The following is a 13,273-nucleotide window of genomic DNA, read 5'->3' on the forward strand; positions in this document are numbered from 1 at the left end:
TGCACTGTCGGAGGTTCAGTACTGAGGGAGTGCTGCACTGTCGGTGGTTCAGTACTGAGGGAGTGCTGCACTGTCGGAGGTTCAGTACTGAGGGAGTGCTGCACTGTCGGTGGTTCAGTACTGAGGGAGTGCTGCACTGTCGGTGGTTCTGTACTGAGGGAGTGCTGCACTGTCGGTGGTTCAGTACTGAGGGAGTGCTGCACTGTCGGAGGTTCAGTACTGAGGTAGCGCTGCACTGTCGGAGGTCAGTACTGAGGGAGTGCTGCACTGTCGGAGGCTCAGTACTGAGGCAGTGCTGCACTGTCGGAGGATCAGTACTGAGTGAGTGCTGCACTGTCGGAGGGTTAGTACTGAGGGAGTGCTGCACTGTCGGAGGTTCAGTACTGAGTGAGTGCTGCACTTTCGGAGGGTCAGTACTGAGGGAGTGCTGCACTGTCGGAGGGTCAGTACTGAGTGAGTGCTGCACTGTCGGAGGGTTAGTACTGAGTGAGTGCTGCACTGTCGGAGGGTTAGTACTGAGGGAGTGCTGCACTGTCGGAGGGTCAGTACTGAGTGAGTGCTGCACTGTCGGAGGGTCAGTACTGAGGGAGTGCTGCACTGTCGGTGGTTCAGTACTGATGAAGTGCTGCACTGTCGGAGGGTCAGTACTGAGGGAGTGCTGCACTGTCGGTGGTTCAGTACTGGGGGAGTGCTGCACTGTCGGTGGTTCAGTACTGAGGGAGTGCTGCACTGTCGGAGGGTCAGTACTGAGGGTGTTCTGCACTGTCGGAGCTTCAGTACTGAGGGAGTGCTGCACTGTCGGTGGGTCAGTACTGAGGGAGTGCTGCACTGTCGGAGGGTTAGTACTGAGGGAGTGCTGCACTGTCGGAGGTTCAGTCCTGATGGAGTGCTGCACTGTTGGTGGTTCAGTACTGAGGGAGTGCTGCACTGTCGGAGGGTTAGTACTGAGGGAGTGCTGCACTGTCGGAGGGGCAGTACTGAGGGAGTGCTGCACTGTTGGTGGTTCAGTACTGGGGGAGTGCTGCACTGTCGGTGGTCCTGTACTGAGGGAGTGCTGCACTGTCGGAGGGTCAGTACTGAGGGAGTGCTGCACTGTCGGAGGTTCAGTACTGAGGGAGTGCTGCACTGTCGGAGGGTCAATACTGAGGGAGTGCTGCACTGTCGGAGGTTCAGTACTGAGGGAGTGCTGCACTGTCGGTGGTTCTGTACTGAGGGAGTGCTGCACTGTCGGAGGTTCAGTACTGAGGTAGTGCTGCACTGTCGGTGGTTCTGGACTGAGGGAGTGCTGCACTGTCGGAGGGTCAGTACTGAGGGAGTGCTGCACTGTCGGAGGCTCAGTACTGAGGGAGTGCTGCACTGTCGGAGGGTCAGTACTGAGGGAGTGCTGCACTGTCGGAGGGTCAGTACTGAGGGAGTGCTGCACTGTCGGAGGTTCAGTACTGAGGGAGTGCTGCACTGTCGGTGGTTCAGTACTGAGGGAGTGCTGCACTGTCGGAGGTTCAGTACTGAGGGAGTGCTGCACTGTCGGTGGTTCAGTACTGAGGGAGTGCTGCACTGTCGGTGGTTCTGTACTGAGGGAGTGCTGCACTGTCGGTGGTTCAGTACTGAGGGAGTGCTGCACTGTCGGAGGTTCTGTACTGAGGTAGCGCTGCACTGTCGGAGGGTCAGTACTGAGGGAGTGCTGCACTGTCGGAGGCTCAGTACTGAGGCAGTGCTGCACTGTCGGAGGATCAGTACTGAGTGAGTGCTGCACTGTCGGAGGGTTAGTACTGAGGGAGTGCTGCACTGTCGGAGGTTCAGTACTGAGTGAGTGCTGCACTTTCGGAGGGTCAGTACTGAGGGAGTGCTGCACTGTCGGAGGGTCAGTACTGAGTGAGTGCTGCACTGTCGGAGGGTTAGTACTGAGTGAGTGCTGCACTGTCGGAGGGTTAGTACTGAGGGAGTGCTGCACTGGCGGAGGGTCAGTACTGAGTGAGTGCTGCACTGTCGGAGGGTCAGTATGAGGGAGTGCTGCTCTGTCGGTGGTTCAGTACTGATGAAGTGCTGCACTGTCGGAGGGTCAGTACTGAGGGAGTGCTGCACTGTCGGTGGTTCAGTACTGGGGGAGTGCTGCACTGTCGGTGGTTCAGTACTGAGGGAGTGCTGCACTGTCGGAGGGTCAGTACTGAGGGTGTTCTGCACTGTCGGAGCTTCAGTACTGAGGGAGTGCTGCACTGTCGGTGGGTCAGTACTGAGGGAGTGCTGCACTGTCGGAGGGTTAGTACTGAGGGAGTGCTGCACTGTCGGAGGTTCAGTCCTGATGGAGTGCTGCACTGTTGGTGGTTCAGTACTGAGGGAGTGCTGCACTGTCGGAGGTTCAGTCCTGATGAAGTGCTGCACTGTCGGAGGGTCAGTACTGAGGGAGTGCTGCACTGTTGGTGGCTCAGTACTGAGGGAGTGCTGCACTGTCGGAGGGTCAGGACTGAGGGAGTGCTGCACTGTCGGAGGGTCAGTACTGAGGGAGTGCTGCACTGTTGGTGGTTCAGTACTGGGGGAGTGCTGCACTGTCGATGGTTCAGTACTGAGGGAGTGCTGCACTGTCGGAGTGTCAATACTGAGGGAGTGCTGCACTGTCGGAGCTTCAGTACTGAGGGAGTGCTGCACTGTCGGAGGGTCAGTACTGAGGGAGTGCTGCACTGTCGGAGGTTCAGTACTGAGGGAGTGCTGCACTGTCGGAGGTTCAGTATTGAGGGAGTGCTGCACTGTCGGAGGTTCAGTACTGAGGGAGTGCTGCACTGTCGGTGGTTCAGTACTGAGGGAGTGCTGCACTGTCGGAGGGTCAGTACGGAGGGAGTGCTGCACTGTCGGATGGTCAGTACTGAGGGAGTGCTGCACTGTCGGAGGTTCAGTACTGAGCGAGTGCTGCACTGTTGGAGGGTCAGTACTGAGTGAGTGCTGCACTGTCGGAGGGTCAGTACTGAGGGAGTGCTGCATTGTCGGAGGGTCAGTACAGAGGGAGTGCTGCACTGTCGGTGGCTCAGTACTGAGGGAGTGCTGCACTGTCGGAGGGTCAGTACTGAGGGAGTGCTGCACTGTCGGAGGGTCAGTACTGAGGGAGTGCTGCACTGTCGGAGGGTCAGTACTGAGGGAGTGCTGCACTGTCGGAGGGGCAGTACTGAGGGAGTGCTGCACTGTTGGTGGTTCAGTACTGGGGGAGTGCTGCACTGTCGGAGGTTCAGTACTGAGGGAGTGCTGCACTGTCGGAGTGTCAATACTGAGGGTGTGCTGCACTGTCGGAGCTTCAGTCCCGAGGGAGTGCTGCACTGTCGGAGGGTCAGTACTGAGGGAGTGCTGCACTGTCGGAGGTTCAGTACTGAGGGAGTGCTGCACTGTCGGAGGGTCAGTACTGAGGGAGTGCTGCACTGTCGGAGTTTCAGTACGGAGGGGGTGCTGCACTGTCGGAGGTTCAGTACTGAGGGAGTGCTGCACTGTCGGTGGTTCTGTACTGAGGGAGTGCTGCAATGTCGGAGGTTCAGTACTGAGGGAGTGCTGCACTGTCAGTGGTTCTGTACTGAGGGAGTGCTGCAATGTCGGAGGTTCAGTACTGAGGGAGTGCTGCACTGTCAGTGGTTCAGTACTGAGGGAGTGCTGCACTGTCGGTGGTTCTGTACTGAGGGAGTGCTGCAATGTCGGAGGTTCAGTACTGAGGGAGTGCTGCACTGTCAGTGGTTCAGTACTGAGGGAGTGCTGCACTGTCGGTGGTTCTGTACTGAGGGAGTGCTGCAATGTCGGAGGTTCAGTACTGAGGGTGTGCTGCACTGTCGGTTTTTCTGTACTGAGGGAGTGCTGCACTGTCGGAGTGTCAGTACTGAGGGAGTGCTGCAGTGTCGGAGTTTCAGTACTGAGGGAGTGCTGCACTGTCGGTGGTTCAGTACTGAGGGAGTGCTGCACTGTCGGTGGTCCAGTACGGAGGGAGTGCTGCACTGTCGGAGTGTCAGTACTGAGGGAGTGCTGCACTGTTGGTGGTTCAGTACTGAGCGAGTGCTGCACTGTCGGTGGTCCAGTACGGAGGGAGTGCTGCACTGTCGGTGGTTCAGTACTGAGCGAGTGCTGCACTGTCGGTGGTCCAGTACGGAGGGAGTGCTGCACTGTCGGATGGTCAGTACTGAGGGAGTGCTGCACTGTCGGAGGGTCAGTACTGAGGGAGTGCTGCACTGTCGGAGGTTCTGTACTGAGGGAGTGCTGCACTGTCGGAGGCTCAGTACTGAGGGAGTGCTGACCTGTCGGTGGTCCTGTACTGAGGGAGTGCTGCACTGTCGGAGGGTCAGTACTGAGGGAGTGCTGCACTGTCGGAGGTTCAGTACTGAGTGAGTGCTGCACTGTCGGTGGTCCAGTACGGAGGGAGTGCTGCACTGTCGGAGGGTCAGTACTGAGGGAGTGCTGCACTGTCGGAGGGTCAGTACTGAGGGAGTGCTGCACTGTCGGTGGTTCAGTACTGAGGGAGTGCTGCACTGTCGGAGGTTCAGTCCTGATGAAGTGCTGCACTGTCGGAGGGTCAGTACTGAGGGAGTGCTGCACTGTTGGTGGCTCAGTACTGAGGGAGTGCTGCACTGTCGGAGGGTCAGTACTGAGGGAGTGCTGCACTGTCGGAGGGTCAGTACTGAGGGAGTGCTGCACTGTCGGTGGTTCAGTACTGAGGGAGTGCTGCACTGTCGGAGCGTCAATACTGAGGGAGTGCTGCACTGTCGGTGGTTCAGTACTGAGGGAGTGCTGCACTGTCGGAGGGTCAGTACTGAGGGAGTGCTGCACTGTCGGAGGTTGAGTACTGAGGGAGTGCTGCTCTGTCAGTGGGTCAGTACTGAGGGAGTGCTGCACTGTCGGTGGTTCAGTACTGAGGGAGTGCTGCACTGTCGGAGGGTCAGTACTGAGGGAGTGCAGCACTGTCGGAGGGTCAGTACTGAGGGAGTGCTGCACTGTCGGTGGTTCTGTACTGAGGGAGTGCTGCATTGTCGGAGGGTCAGTACTGAGGGTGTTCTGCACTGTCGGAGCTTCAGTACTGAGGGAGTGCTGCACTGTCGGTGGGTCAGTACTGAGGGAGTGCTGCACTGTCGGAGGGTTAGTACTGAGGGAGTGCTGCACTGTCGGAGGTTCAGTCCTGATGGAGTGCTGCACTGTTGGTGGTTCAGTACTGAGGGAGTGCTGCACTGTCGGAGGGTTAGTACTGAGGGAGTGCTGCACTGTCGGAGGGGCAGTACTGAGGGAGTGCTGCACTGTTGGTGGTTCAGTACTGGGGGAGTGCTGCACTGTCGGTGGTCCTGTACTGAGGGAGTGCTGCACTGTCGGAGGGTCAGTACTGAGGGAGTGCTGCACTGTCGGAGGTTCAGTACTGAGGGAGTGCTGCACTGTCGGAGGGTCAATACTGAGGGAGTGCTGCACTGTCGGAGGTTCAGTACTGAGGGAGTGCTGCACTGTCGGTGGTTCTGTACTGAGGGAGTGCTACACTGTCGGAGGTTCAGTACTGAGGTAGTGCTGCACTGTCGGTGGTTCTGGACTGAGGGAGTGCTGCACTGTCGGAGGGTCAGTACTGAGGGAGTGCTGCACTGTCGGAGGCTCAGTACTGAGGGAGTGCTGCACTGTCGGAGGGTCAGTACTGAGGGAGTGCTGCACTGTCGGAGGGTCAGTACTGAGGGAGTGCTGCACTGTCGGAGGTTCAGTACTGAGGGAGTGCTGCACTGTCGGTGGTTCAGTACTGAGGGAGTGCTGCACTGTCGGAGGTTCAGTACTGAGGGAGTGCTGCACTGTCGGTGGTTCAGTACTGAGGGAGTGCTGCACTGTCGGTGGTTCTGTACTGAGGGAGTGCTGCACTGTCGGTGGGTCAGTACTGAGGGAGTGCTGCACTGTCGGAGGTTCAGTACTGAGGGAGTGCTGCACTGTCGGAGGGTCAATACTGAGGGAGTGCTGCACTGTCGGAGGTTCAGTACTGAGGGAGTGCTGCACTGTCGGTGGTTCTGTACTGAGGGAGTGCTGCACTGTCGGAGGTTCAGTACTGAGGTAGTGCTGCACTGTCGGTGGTTCTGGACTGAGGGAGTGCTACACTGTCGGAGGGTCAGTACTGAGGGAGTGCTGCACTGTCGGAGGCTCAGTACTGAGGGAGTGCTGCACTGTCGGAGGGTCAGTACTGAGGGAGTGCTGCACTGTCGGAGGGTCAGTACTGAGGGAGTGCTGCACTGTCGGAGGTTCAGTACTGAGGGAGTGCTGCACTGTCGGTGGTTCAGTACTGAGGGAGTGCTGCACTGTCGGAGGGTCAGTACTGAGGGAGTGCTGCACTGTCGGTGGTTCAGTACTGAGGGAGTGCTGCACTGTCGGAGGTTCAGTCCTGATGAAGTGCTGCACTGTCGGAGGGTCAGTACTGAGGGAGTGCTGCACTGTTGGTGGCTCAGTACTGAGGGAGTGCTGCACTGTCGGAGGGTCAGTACTGAGGGAGTGCTGCACTGTCGGAGGGTCAGTACTGAGGGAGTGCTGCACTGTCGGTGGTTCAGTACTGAGGGAGTGCTGCACTGTCGGAGCGTCAATACTGAGGGAGTGCTGCACTGTCGGTGGTTCAGTACTGAGGGAGTGCTGCACTGTCGGAGGGTCAGTACTGAGGGAGTGCTGCACTGTCGGAGGTTGAGTACTGAGGGAGTGCTGCTCTGTCAGTGGGTCAGTACTGAGGGAGTGCTGCACTGTCGGTGGTTCAGTACTGAGGGAGTGCTGCACTGTCGGAGGGTCAGTACTGAGGGAGTGCAGCACTGTCGGAGGGTCAGTACTGAGGGAGTGCTGCACTGTCGGTGGTTCTGTACTGAGGGAGTGCTGCATTGTCGGAGGGTCAGTACTGAGGGTGTTCTGCACTGTCGGAGCTTCAGTACTGAGGGAGTGCTGCACTGTCGGTGGGTCAGTACTGAGGGAGTGCTGCACTGTCGGAGGGTTAGTACTGAGGGAGTGCTGCACTGTCGGAGGTTCAGTCCTGATGGAGTGCTGCACTGTTGGTGGTTCAGTACTGAGGGAGTGCTGCACTGTCGGAGGGTTAGTACTGAGGGAGTGCTGCACTGTCGGAGGGGCAGTACTGAGGGAGTGCTGCACTGTTGGTGGTTCAGTACTGGGGGAGTGCTGCACTGTCGGTGGTCCTGTACTGAGGGAGTGCTGCACTGTCGGAGGGTCAGTACTGAGGGAGTGCTGCACTGTCGGAGGTTCAGTACTGAGGGAGTGCTGCACTGTCGGAGGGTCAATACTGAGGGAGTGCTGCACTGTCGGAGGTTCAGTACTGAGGGAGTGCTGCACTGTCGGTGGTTCTGTACTGAGGGAGTGCTACACTGTCGGAGGTTCAGTACTGAGGTAGTGCTGCACTGTCGGTGGTTCTGGACTGAGGGAGTGCTGCACTGTCGGAGGGTCAGTACTGAGGGAGTGCTGCACTGTCGGAGGCTCAGTACTGAGGGAGTGCTGCACTGTCGGAGGGTCAGTACTGAGGGAGTGCTGCACTGTCGGAGGGTCAGTACTGAGGGAGTGCTGCACTGTCGGAGGTTCAGTACTGAGGGAGTGCTGCACTGTCGGTGGTTCAGTACTGAGGGAGTGCTGCACTGTCGGAGGTTCAGTACTGAGGGAGTGCTGCACTGTCGGTGGTTCAGTACTGAGGGAGTGCTGCACTGTCGGTGGTTCTGTACTGAGGGAGTGCTGCACTGTCGGTGGGTCAGTACTGAGGGAGTGCTGCACTGTCGGAGGTTCAGTACTGAGGGAGTGCTGCACTGTCGGAGGGTCAATACTGAGGGAGTGCTGCACTGTCGGAGGTTCAGTACTGAGGGAGTGCTGCACTGTCGGTGGTTCTGTACTGAGGGAGTGCTGCACTGTCGGAGGTTCAGTACTGAGGTAGTGCTGCACTGTCGGTGGTTCTGGACTGAGGGAGTGCTGCACTGTCGGAGGGTCAGTACTGAGGGAGTGCTGCACTGTCGGAGGCTCAGTACTGAGGGAGTGCTGCACTGTCGGAGGGTCAGTACTGAGGGAGTGCTGCACTGTCGGAGGGTCAGTACTGAGGGAGTGCTGCACTGTCGGAGGTTCAGTACTGAGGGAGTGCTGCACTGTCGGTGGTTCAGTACTGAGGGAGTGCTGCACTGTCGGAGGTTCAGTACTGAGGGAGTGCTGCACTGTCGGTGGTTCAGTACTGAGGGAGTGCTGCACTGTCGGTGGTTCTGTACTGAGGGAGTGCTGCACTGTCGGTGGTTCAGTACTGAGGGAGTGCTGCACTGTCGGAGGTTCAGTACTGAGGTAGCGCTGCACTGTCGGAGGGTCAGTACTGAGGGAGTGCTGCACTGTCGGAGGCTCAGTACTGAGGCAGTGCTGCACTGTCGGAGGATCAGTACTGAGTGAGTGCTGCACTGTCGGAGGGTTAGTACTGAGGGAGTGCTGCACTGTCGGAGGTTCAGTACTGAGTGAGTGCTGCACTTTCGGAGGGTCAGTACTGAGGGAGTGCTGCACTGTCGGAGGGTCAGTACTGAGTGAGTGCTGCACTGTCGGAGGGTTAGTACTGAGTGAGTGCTGCACTGTCGGAGGGTTAGTACTGAGGGAGTGCTGCACTGGCGGAGGGTCAGTACTGAGTGAGTGCTGCACTGTCGGAGGGTCAGTACTGAGGGAGTGCTGCACTGTCGGTGGTTCAGTACTGATGAAGTGCTGCACTGTCGGAGGGTCAGTACTGAGGGAGTGCTGCACTGTCGGTGGTTCAGTACTGGGGGAGTGCTGCACTGTCGGTGGTTCAGTACTGAGGGAGTGCTGCACTGTCGGAGGGTCAGTACTGAGGGTGTTCTGCACTGTCGGAGCTTCAGTACTGAGGGAGTGCTGCACTGTCGGTGGGTCAGTACTGAGGGAGTGCTGCACTGTCGGAGGGTTAGTACTGAGGGAGTGCTGCACTGTCGGAGGTTCAGTCCTGATGGAGTGCTGCACTGTTGGTGGTTCAGTACTGAGGGAGTGCTGCACTGTCGGAGGTTCAGTCCTGATGAAGTGCTGCACTGTCGGAGGGTCAGTACTGAGGGAGTGCTGCACTGTTGGTGGCTCAGTACTGAGGGAGTGCTGCACTGTCGGAGGGTCAGGACTGAGGGAGTGCTGCACTGTCGGAGGGTCAGGACTGAGGGAGTGCTGCACTGTCGGAGGGTCAGTACTGAGGGAGTGCTGCACTGTCGGTGGTTCAGTACTGAGGGAGTGCTGCACTGTCGGAGGTTCAGTCCTGATGAAGTGCTGCACTGTCGGAGGGTCAGTACTGAGGGAGTGCTGCACTGTTGGTGGCTCAGTACTGAGGGAGTGCTGCACTGTCGGAGGGTCAGTACTGAGGGAGTGCTGCACTGTCGGAGGGTCAGTACTGAGGGAGTGCTGCACTGTCGGTGGTTCAGTACTGAGGGAGTGCTGCACTGTCGGAGCGTCAATACTGAGGGAGTGCTGCACTGTCGGTGGTTCAGTACTGAGGGAGTGCTGCACTGTCGGAGGGTCAGTACTGAGGGAGTGCTGCACTGTCGGAGGTTGAGTACTGAGGGAGTGCTGCTCTGTCAGTGGGTCAGTACTGAGGGAGTGCTGCACTGTCGGTGGTTCAGTACTGAGGGAGTGCTGCACTGTCGGAGGGTCAGTACTGAGGGAGTGCAGCACTGTCGGAGGGTCAGTACTGAGGGAGTGCTGCACTGTCGGTGGTTCTGTACTGAGGGAGTGCTGCATTGTCGGAGGGTCAGTACTGAGGGTGTTCTGCACTGTCGGAGCTTCAGTACTGAGGGAGTGCTGCACTGTCGGTGGGTCAGTACTGAGGGAGTGCTGCACTGTCGGAGGGTTAGTACTGAGGGAGTGCTGCACTGTCGGAGGTTCAGTCCTGATGGAGTGCTGCACTGTTGGTGGTTCAGTACTGAGGGAGTGCTGCACTGTCGGAGGGTTAGTACTGAGGGAGTGCTGCACTGTCGGAGGGGCAGTACTGAGGGAGTGCTGCACTGTTGGTGGTTCAGTACTGGGGGAGTGCTGCACTGTCGGTGGTCCTGTACTGAGGGAGTGCTGCACTGTCGGAGGGTCAGTACTGAGGGAGTGCTGCACTGTCGGAGGTTCAGTACTGAGGGAGTGCTGCACTGTCGGAGGGTCAATACTGAGGGAGTGCTGCACTGTCGGAGTTTCAGTACTGAGGGAGTGCTGCACTGTCGGTGGTTCTGTACTGAGGGAGTGCTGCACTGTCGGAGGTTCAGTACTGAGGTAGTGCTGCACTGTCGGTGGTTCTGGACTGAGGGAGTGCTGCACTGTCGGAGGGTCAGTACTGAGGGAGTGCTGCACTGTCGGAGGCTCAGTACTGAGGGAGTGCTGCACTGTCGGAGGGTCAGTACTGAGGGAGTGCTGCACTGTCGGAGGGTCAGTACTGAGGGAGTGCTGCACTGTCGGAGGTTCAGTACTGAGGGAGTGCTGCACTGTCGGTGGTTCAGTACTGAGGGAGTGCTGCACTGTCGGAGGTTCAGTACTGAGGGAGTGCTGCACTGTCGGTGGTTCAGTGCTGAGGGAGTGCTGCACTGTCGGTGGTTCTGTACTGAGGGAGTGCTGCACTGTCGGTGGTTCAGTACTGAGGGAGTGCTGCACTGTCGGAGGTTCAGTACTGAGGGAGTGCTGCACTGTCGGAGGGTCAATGCTGAGGGAGTGCTGCACTGTCGGAGGTTCAGTACTGAGGGAGTGCTGCACTGTCGGTGGTTCTGTACTGAGGGAGTGCTGCACTGTCGGAGGTTCAGTACTGAGGTAGTGCTGCACTGTCGGTGGTTCTGGACTGAGGGAGTGCTGCACTGTCGGAGGGTCAGTACTGAGGGAGTGCTGCACTGTCGGAGGCTCAGTACTGAGGGAGTGCTGCACTGTCGGAGGGTCAGTACTGAGGGAGTGCTGCACTGTCGGAGGGTCAGTACTGAGGGAGTGCTGCACTGTCGGAGGTTCAGTACTGAGGGAGTGCTGCACTGTCGGTGGTTCAGTACTGAGGGAGTGCTGCACTGTCGGAGGTTCAGTACTGAGGGAGTGCTGCACTGTCGGTGGTTCAGTACTGAGGGAGTGCTGCACTGTCGGTGGTTCTGTACTGAGGGAGTGCTGCACTGTCGGTGGTTCAGTACTGAGGGAGTGCTGCACTGTCGGAGGTTCAGTACTGAGGTAGCGCTGCACTGTCGGAGGGTCAGTACTGAGGGAGTGCTGCACTGTCGGAGGCTCAGTACTGAGGCAGTGCTGCACTGTCGGAGGATCAGTACTGAGTGAGTGCTGCACTGTCGGAGGGTTAGTACTGAGGGAGTGCTGCACTGTCGGAGGTTCAGTACTGAGTGAGTGCTGCACCTTCGGAGGGTCAGTACTGAGGGAGTGCTGCACTGTCGGAGGGTCAGTACTGAGTGAGTGCTGCACTGTCGGAGGGTTAGTACTGAGTGAGTGCTGCACTGTCGGAGGGTTAGTACTGAGGGAGTGCTGCACTGGCGGAGGGTCAGTACTGAGTGAGTGCTGCACTGTCGGAGGGTCAGTACTGAGGGAGTGCTGCACTGTCGGTGGTTCAGTACTGATGAAGTGCTGCACTGTCGGAGGGTCAGTACTGAGGGAGTGCTGCACTGTCGGTGGTTCAGTACTGGGGGAGTGCTGCACTGTCGGTGGTTCAGTACTGAGGGAGTGCTGCACTGTCGGAGGGTCAGTACTGAGGGTGTTCTGCACTGTCGGAGCTTCAGTACTGAGGGAGTGCTGCACTGTCGGTGGGTCAGTACTGAGGGAGTGCTGCACTGTCGGAGGGTTAGTACTGAGGGAGTGCTGCACTGTCGGAGGTTCAGTCCTGATGGAGTGCTGCACTGTTGGTGGTTCAGTACTGAGGGAGTGCTGCACTGTCGGAGGTTCAGTCCTGATGAAGTGCTGCACTGTCGGAGGGTCAGTACTGAGGGAGTGCTGCACTGTTGGTGGCTCAGTACTGAGGGAGTGCTGCACTGTCGGAGGGTCAGGACTGAGGGAGTGCTGCACTGTCGGAGGGTCAGTACTGAGGGAGTGCTGCACTGTTGGTGGTTCAGTACTGAGGGAGTGCTGCACTGTCGGAGTGTCAATACTGAGGGAGTGCTGCACTGTCGGAGCTTCAGTACTGAGGGAGTGCTGCACTGTCGGAGGGTCAGTACTGAGGGAGTGCTGCACTGTCGGAGGTTCAGTACTGAGGGAGTGCTGCACTGTCGGAGGTTCAGTACTGAGGGAGTGCTGCACTGTCGGAGGTTCAGTACTGAGGGAGTGCTGCACTGTCGGAGGGTCAATACTGAGGGAGTGCTGCACTGTCGGAGTTTCAGTACTGAGGGAGTGCTGCACTGTCGGTGGTTCTGTACTGAGGGAGTGCTGCACTGTCGGAGGTTCAGTACTGAGGTAGTGCTGCACTGTCGGTGGTTCTGGACTGAGGGAGTGCTGCACTGTCGGAGGGTCAGTACTGAGGGAGTGCTGCACTGTCGGAGGCTCAGTACTGAGGGAGTGCTGCACTGTCGGAGGGTCAGTACTGAGGGAGTGCTGCACTGTCGGAGGGTCAGTACTGAGGGAGTGCTGCACTGTTGGAGGTTCAGTACTGAGGGAGTGCTGCACTGTCGGTGTTTCAGTACTGAGGGAGTGCTGCACTGTCGGAGGTTCAGTACTGAGGGAGTGCTGCACTGTCGGTGGTTCAGTGCTGAGGGAGTGCTGCACTGTCGGTGGTTCTGTACTGAGGGAGTGCTGCACTGTCGGTGGTTCAGTACTGAGGGAGTGCTGCACTGTCGGAGGTTCAGTACTGAGGGAGTGCTGCACTGTCGGAGGGTCAATACTGAGGGAGTGCTGCACTGTCGGAGGTTCAGTACTGAGGGAGTGCTGCACTGTCGGTGGTTCTGTACTGAGGGAGTGCTGCACTGTCGGAGGTTCAGTACTGAGGTAGTGCTGCACTGTCGGTGGTTCTGGACTGAGGGAGTGCTGCACTGTCGGAGGGTCAGTACTGAGGGAGTGCTGCACTGTCGGAGGCTCAGTACTGAGGGAGTGCTGCACTGTCGGAGGGTCAGTACTGAGGGAGTGCTGCACTGTCGGAGGGTCAGTACTGAGGGAGTGCTGCACTGTCGGAGGTTCAGTACTGAGGGAGTGCTGCACTGTCGGTGGTTCAGTACTGAGGGAGTGCTGCACTGTCGGAGGTTCAGTACTGAGGGAGTGCTGCACTGTCGGTGGTTCAGTACTGAGGGAGTGCTGCACTGTCGGTGGTTCTGTACTGAGGGAGTGCTGCACTGTCGGTGGTTCAGTACTGAGGGAGTGCTGCACTGTC

Source organism: Heterodontus francisci, chromosome 28 (assembly GCF_036365525.1).
Source record: "Heterodontus francisci isolate sHetFra1 chromosome 28, sHetFra1.hap1, whole genome shotgun sequence".
Classification (NCBI taxonomy): Eukaryota; Metazoa; Chordata; class Chondrichthyes; order Heterodontiformes; family Heterodontidae; genus Heterodontus; species Heterodontus francisci.